This window comes from Pseudophryne corroboree, chromosome 6 (assembly GCF_028390025.1).
Source record: "Pseudophryne corroboree isolate aPseCor3 chromosome 6, aPseCor3.hap2, whole genome shotgun sequence".
NCBI classification, from domain to species: domain Eukaryota; kingdom Metazoa; phylum Chordata; class Amphibia; order Anura; family Myobatrachidae; genus Pseudophryne; species Pseudophryne corroboree.
In genome coordinates, this window is record NC_086449.1 from 766,907,834 (window position 1) to 766,915,586 (window position 7,753).

Consider the following 7,753-nt stretch of genomic DNA (forward strand, 5'->3'; position numbering starts at 1 on the left):
TTCCAAATGATTGTACAACATTGGGAAAGGCCACAGGTGGACATGATGGCGTCCCGCCTCAACAAAAAGCTAAAAAGATATTGCGCCAGGTCAAGGGACCCTCAGGCGATAGCTATGGACGCTCTGGTAACACCGTGGGTGTACCAGTCGGTGTATGTATGTCCTCCTCTTCCTCTCCTACCCAAGGTGCTGAGAATTGTAAGAAAAAGAGGAGTGAGTACAATATTCATTGCTCCGGAATAACCAAGAAGGACTCGGTACCCGGAACTGCAAGAAATGCTCTCAGAGGACCCATGGCCTCTGCCTCTCAGACAGGACCTGTTGCAACAGGGGCCCTGTCTGTTCCAAGACTTACCGCGGCTGCATTTGACGGCATGGCGGTTGAACGCCGGATCCTAGCTGAAAAGGGCATTCCGGATGAAGTTATTCCTACGCTGATAAAGGCTAGGAAAGACGTGACAGCAAAACAATTTCACTGTATATGGCGAAAATAGGTTGCTTGGTGTGAGGCCAGGAAGGCCCCTACAGAGGAATTCCAGCTGGGTCGATTCCTGCACTTCCTATAGTCAGGAGTGACTATGGGCCTAAAATTAGGATCCATAAAGGTCAAGATTTCGGCCCTATACATTTTCTTTCAAAAGGAACTGGCTTCACTGCCTGAAGTTCAGACGTTTGTTAACGGAGTGCTGCATATTCAGCCTCCTTTTGTACCACCAGTGGCACCTTGGGATCTTAACGTTGTGTTGGATTTCCTGAAATCCCACTGGTTTGAGCCACTTAAGACCGTGGAACTAAAGTATCTCACGTGGACGGTGGTCATGTTGTTGGCCTTAGCATCGGCTAGGCGTGTGTCAGAATTGGCGGCTTTGTCATGTAAAAGCCCATATCTGATCTTCCATATGGATAGGGCAGAATTGAGGACTCGTCCCCAATTTCTCCGAAAGGTGGTATCATCGTTTCATTTGAACCAACCTATTGTGGTGCCTGCGGCTACTCGGGACTTGGAGGACTCCAAGTTACTTGATGTAGTCAGGGCTTTGAAATTCTATGTAGCCTGGACGGCTGGAGTCAGAAAAACTGACTCGCTGTTTATCCTGCATGCACCCAACAAGCTGGGTGCTCCTGCTTCAAAGCAATCTATTGCTCGCTGGATCTGTAGCACGATTCAGCTGGCGCATTATGCGGCTGGACTGCCGCATCCAAAATCAGTAAAAGCCCATTCCACAAGGAAGGTGGGCTCTTCTTGGGCGGCTGCCCGAGGGGTCTCGGCTTTACAGTTTTGTCGAGCGGCTACTTGGTCGGGTTCAAACACCTTTGCAAAGTTCTACAAGTTTGATACCCTGGCTGAGGAGGACCTTGTGTTTGCTCATTCGGTGCTGCAGAGTCATCCGCACTCTCCCGCCCGTTTGGGAGCTTTGGTATAATCCCCAAGGTCCTTACGGAGTTCCCAGCATCCACTAGGACGTCAGAGAAAATAAGAATTTACTCACCGGTAATTAATTCTATTTCTCGTAGTCCGTAGTGGATGCTGGGCGCCCGTCCCAAGTGCGGACTTTCTGCAATACGTGTATATAGTTATTGCTTAATAAGGGTTATTGTTATGAGCCATCCGTTGAGTGAGGCTCAGTTGTTGTTCATACTGTTAACTGGGTAAGGTTATCACAAGTTGTACAGTGTGATTGGTGTGGCTGGTATGAGTCTTACCCTGGATTCCAAAAATCCTTTCCTTGTAATGTCAGCTCTTCCGGGCACAGTTTCCCTAACTGAGGTCTGGAGGAGGGGCAAAGAGGGAGGAGCCAGTGCACACCAGATAGTACCTAATCTTTCTTTAGAGTGCCCAGTCTCCTGCGGAGCCCGCTATTCCCCATGGTCCTTACGGAGTTCCCAGCATCCACTACGGACTACGAGAAATAGAATTACCGGTGAGTAAATTCTTATTATTTCATACCAAATAATCCACAAAGTGGAATGTAAAAATAAAACATATATATATAGAGGACACAATAAGGACACTATTCAAGTGGATTATGTAACGTATATTATAATAAATGAATACTTTTTGCATATTTACAAAATCTGGAGAGTGCCTCTACCTTCATTTCTATATATATATATATATATATATATATATATAAGAAAGCATCAAACAATTAATGTATATATAACATTCCAGGGTAAATAAATAATTATTCTAACAACTCTATGGATATGCTACAATGTTATTAAATAGATACTTAAGTGTCCTTTTTAGAGACAATGGCCCTCATTCCGAGTTGTTCGCTCGCAAGCTGCTTTTAGCAGCTTTGCACACGCTAAGCCGCCGCCTACTGGGAGTGAATCTTAGCTTATCAAAATTGCGAACGAAAGATTAGCAGAATTGCGAATAGACACTTCTTAGCAGTTTCTGAGTAGCTCCACACTTACTCGGCATCTGCGATCAGTTCAGGGCTTGTCTTTCCTGGTTTGACGTCACAAACACACCCAGCGTTCGCCCAGACACTCCTCCGTTTTTTCAGCCACTCCCGCGTTTTTCCCAGAAACTGTAGCGTTTTTTCGCACACACCCATAAAACGGCCAGTTTCCGCCCAGAAACACCCACTTCCTGTAAATCACATTACGATCACTAGAACGAAGAAAAAACCTCGTAATGCCGTGAGTAAAATACCTAACTGCATAGCAAATTTACTTGGCGCAGTCGCACTGCGGACATTGCGCATGCGCATTAGCGACTAATCGCTCCGTTGCGAGAAAAAAATACAGAGCGAACAACTCGGAATGACCACCAATGTGCAGCAATAGTTGCAATATCCTTTGCACGATCCACAGAAGTATAACTATTGGCTTTAAATGCCGGCGTCCCGGCTATAATGGATACTTCAAAGTGAACTGAAAATTTTATATTTTATATTTACCGCCTGTAGTTCTCATGTGTATAAGAGATCGTCCCTCCTTTCCCGGTGGTGAGGCCATCACCGCCCCGGGCGTGGTATAGCGTGTGTCCGTAAATGGATGAAAGTCGGGGGACTCACCAGTCCCTCCCACTAAGATAGTGTTGCCGTCTCCCCTCTCCCGGTGGTGAGGCCGTCACCGCCCCGGGTGGTGTGGTTCGAAGGTCCGTGAATGTTGCCCACAGAACTCCCGCTGTCAGTGTGACGTAACGTGATGATGTTCAGCTGACGAGCTGACAGGCGGGTAAACAGCTAGCCAGCGGCAATGCAGGGAGGGTGCTGTTAGTGATGGTGCGGCAGCGGGGTCTCTGTGGATGATTTCCAAAGCCAATTGTATCCAATCGAGGTGGATCAGTGCACTGCTGAATGTCCAGTATTACGCAATACTGGACATTCAGCAGTGCACTGATCCGCAGGGTCCTTTAGGGCTGCCGTGTCAGGGGACGGGAGAGCCACCTTTTTGGACAACCATTACAGAGCTTTGTCCACAATGGGGGGTGACTCCCATTTCTCTGACGTCCTAGTGGATGCTGGAAACTCCGTAAGGACCATAGGGAATAGCGGGCTCCGCAGGAGACTGGGCACTCTAAAGAAAAGATTAGGTACTATCTGGTGTGCACTGGCTCCTCCCTCTATGCCCCTCCTCCAGACCTCAGTTAGAATCTGTGCCCGGCCAGAGCTGGGTGCTCCTAGTGGGCTCTCCAGAGCTTGCTAGAAAAGAAAGTATTTATTAGGTTTTTTATTTTCAGTGAGCTTCTGCTGGCAACAGACTCACTGCTATGTGGGACTGAGGGGAGAGAAGCAAACCTACCTGCTTGCAGCTAGCTTGTGCTTCTTAGGCTACTGGACACCATTAGCTCCAGAGGGTTCGAACACAGGACCTGACCTCGATCGTCCGTTCCCGGAGCCGCGCCGCCGTCTCCCTTGCAGAGCCAGAAGACAGAAGAGTGAAGACGACGAAAGCGGCGGCAGAAGACTCCTGTCTTCATTTAAGGTAGCGCACAGCACCGCAGCTGTGCGCCATTGCTCCCAGCACACTTACACACTCCGGTCACTGTAGGGTGCAGGGCGCTGGGGGGGGGGGGGGCGCCCTGGGCAGCAATTAATATACCTTTTGGCATTAAAAAATACATATATACAGTCTTGTACCGTATATTTGTAAAAACCCCCGCCATTAACATACACAAAACGTGGGACAGAAGCCCGCCGCTGAGGGGGCGGGGCCTTCTTCCTCAGCACACCAGCGCCATTTTCCCTTCACAGCTCCGCTAGAAGCAGCTCCCTAGGCTCTCCCCTGCAGTATCCAGGTACAAGAAGGGTGAAAAAGAGAGGGGGGGCACATAAATTTAGGCGCAAAATAAGTCATAAAAGCAGCTATTGGGAAATCACTTATTGTAAGTGAAAATCCCTGTGTTATATAGCGCTGTGGTGTGTGCTGGCATACTCTCTCTCTGTCTCCCCAAAGGACTTTGTGGGGTCCTGTCCTCAGTCTGAGCATTCCCTGTGTGTGTGCGGTGTGTCGGTACGGCTGTGTCGACATGTTTGATGAGGAAGGTTACGTGGAGGCGGAGCAAGGGCAGATAAGTGTGGTGTCGCCCCCGGCGGGGCCGACACCTGATTGGATGGATATGTGGAAGGTCTTAAACGACAATGTCAACTCCTTACATAAAAGGTTTGATGACGCTGCGGCCTTGGGACAGCCGGGGTCTCAGCCCACGCCTGCCCAGGCGACTCAGAAACCGTCAGGGGCTCATAAACGCCCTCTAGCTCAGGTGGTTGACACAGATGTCGACACGGAGTCCGACTCCAGTGTAGACGATGATGAGACACATTTACAGTCTAAAAAGGCCATCCGATGCATGATTACTGCAATGAAAGATGTATTACACATTTCTGACGTTAACCCGGTTACTACCAAGAAGGTTTATATGTTTGGGGAGAAAAAACAGCCAGTGACTTTTCCCCCATCTGATGAATTAAATGAGTTGTGTGAAGAAGCGTGGAGTTCCCCTGATAAGAAACTAGTGATTTCTAAGAGGTTACTGATGGCGTACCCTTTCCCGCCAACGGACAGGCTACGTTGGGAAACATCCCCTAGGGTGGACAAGGCGCTCACACGCTTATCTAAAAGGGTGGCCCTGCCGTCTCAGGATACGGCCGCCCTAAAGGAGCCTGCGGATAGAAAGCAGGAAGCTATCCTGAAGTCTGTATATACACACTCTGGTACTCTACTGAGACCTGCTATTGCTTCAGCCTGGATGTGTAGTGCTGCAGCAGCATGGACTGATACTCTGTCAGACAACAGTGATTCCCTCGACAGGGATACTATTTTGCTAACCCTAGAACATATAAAAGACGTTGTCTTATATATGCGGGATGCCCAGAGGGACATTTGCCTGCTGGGCTCTAGAATTAATGCAATGTCCATTTCTGCCAGGAGGGTCTTATGGACTCGGCAATGGACAGGAGATGCTGATTCTAAAAAACACATGGAGGTTTTGCCTTATAAGGGTGAGGAATTGTTTGGGGACGGTCTCTCGGACCTCGTATCCACAGCGACAGCTGGAAAGTCGACTTTTTTGCCTCAGGTTTCCTCACAGCCTAAGAAAGCACCGTATTATCAAATGCAGTCCTTTCGGTCTCAGAAAGGCAAGCGGGTCAGAGGCGCATCCTTTCTGGCCAGAGGCAGGGGTAGACAGAGGAAAGAAGCTGCACCATGCAGCCAGTTCCCAGGAACAAAAATCCTCCCCTGCTTCCACTAAGTCCACCGCATGACGTTGGGGCTCCACAGGCGGAGCTAGGTGCGGTGGGGGCGCGTCTCCGAAACTTCAGCAACCAGTGGGCTCGCTCACAGGTGGATCTCTGGGCTGTACAAATTGTATCTCAGGGGTACAAGCTGGAGTTCGAAGCGACTCCCCCCCGCCGTTACCTCAAATCAGCCTTGCCAGCTTCCCCCAGGGAAAGGGAGGTAGTACTGGCGGCAATTCACAAGCTGTACCTCCAGCAGGTGATAATCAAGGTCCCCCTCCTTTAACAGGGAAGGGGTTACTATTCCACAATGTTTGTGGTACCGAAACCGGACGGTTCGGTGAGACCCATTCTGAATTTAAAATCCTTGAACACTTATATAAAGAAATTCAAGTTCAAAATGGAATCGCTCAGAGCGGTTATTGCAAGCCTGGAAGTGGGGGATTTTATGGTGTCGCGGGACATCAAGGATGCTTACTTGCATGTCCCCATTTACCCACCTCACCAGGAGTACCTCAGGTTTGTGGTACAGGACTGTCATAACCAATTCCAGACGCTGCCGTTTGGCCTGTCCACGGCACCGAGGATATTTACCAAGGTAATGGCCGAAATGATGATAATCCTTCGGAAGAAAGGTGTTATAATTATCCCGTACTTGGACGATCTTCTCATAAAGGCGAGGTCCAGGGAGCAGTTGTTGGTCAGCGCAGCACTTTCTCAGAAAGTGTTGCAACAGCTCGGCTGGATTCTGAATATCCCAAAGTCGCAGCTGATTCCTATGACACGTCTGCTTTTCCTGGGTATGATTCTGGACACAGAACAGAAGAAGGTGTTTCTCCCGGTGGAGAAGGCCCAGGAATTGTCATCTCTGGTCAGGGACTTCCTGAAACTAAAACAGGTGTCGGTGCATCACTGCACACGAGTCCTGGGAAAGATGGTGGCTTCATACGAAGCAATTCCCTTTGGCAGGTTCCATGCATGGATCTTTCAGCGGGATCTGTTGGACAAGTGGTCCGGATCGCATCTTCAGATGCATCGGCTGATCACTCTGTCCCCGAGGGCCAGGGTGTCTCTGCTGTGGTGGCTGCAGAGTGCTCATCTTCTCGAGGGACGCAGGTTCGGCATACAGGACTGGGTCCTGGTGACCACGGATGCAAGCCTCCGAGGATGGGGGGCAGTCACTCAGGGAAGAAACTTCCAAGGACAGTGGTCAAGTCTGGAGACTTCACTACACATAAATATACTGGAAGTAAGGGCCATTTACAACGCCCTGAGTCAAGCAGAGCCCCTGCTTCGAAACCAACCAGTACTGATTCAGTCAGACAACATCACGGCGGTCGCCCATGTAAACCGCCAGGGCGGCACAAGAAGCAGGATGGCAATGGCAGAAGCCACAAGGATTCTTCGATGGGCGGAGAATCACGTGCTAGCACTGTCAGCAGTGTTCATTCCGGGAGTGGACAACTGGGAAGCAGACTTCCTCAGCAGGCACGACCTCCACCCGGGAGAGTGGGGACTTCATCAAGAAGTCTTCACACAGATTGTAAATCGTTGAGAACTGCCACAGGTGGACATGATGGCGTCCCGCCTCAACAAAAAGCTAAAAAAAATATTGCGCCAGGTCAAGGGACCCTCAGGCCATAGCTGTGGACTCACTAGTGACACCGTGGGTGTACCAGTCGGTTTATGTGTTTCCTCCTCTTCCTCTCATACCCAAGGTACTGAGGATAGTAAGAAAGAGAGGAGTAAGAACAATACTCATCGTTCCGGATTGGCCAAGAAGAACTTGGTACCCAGAACTACAAGAAATGATCTCAGAGGACCCATGGCCTCTGCCTCTCAGACAGGACCTGTTACAGCAGGGGCCCTGTCTGTTCCAAGACTTACCGCGGCTGCGTTTGACGGCATGGCGGTTGAACGCCGGATCCTAACGGAAAAGGGCATTCCAGAAGAAGTGATTCCTACGCTGGTAAAAGCTAGGAAGGATGTGACAGCAAAGCATTATCACCGCATATGGCGGAAATATGTTGCTTGGTGTGAGGCCAGGAAGGCCCCAA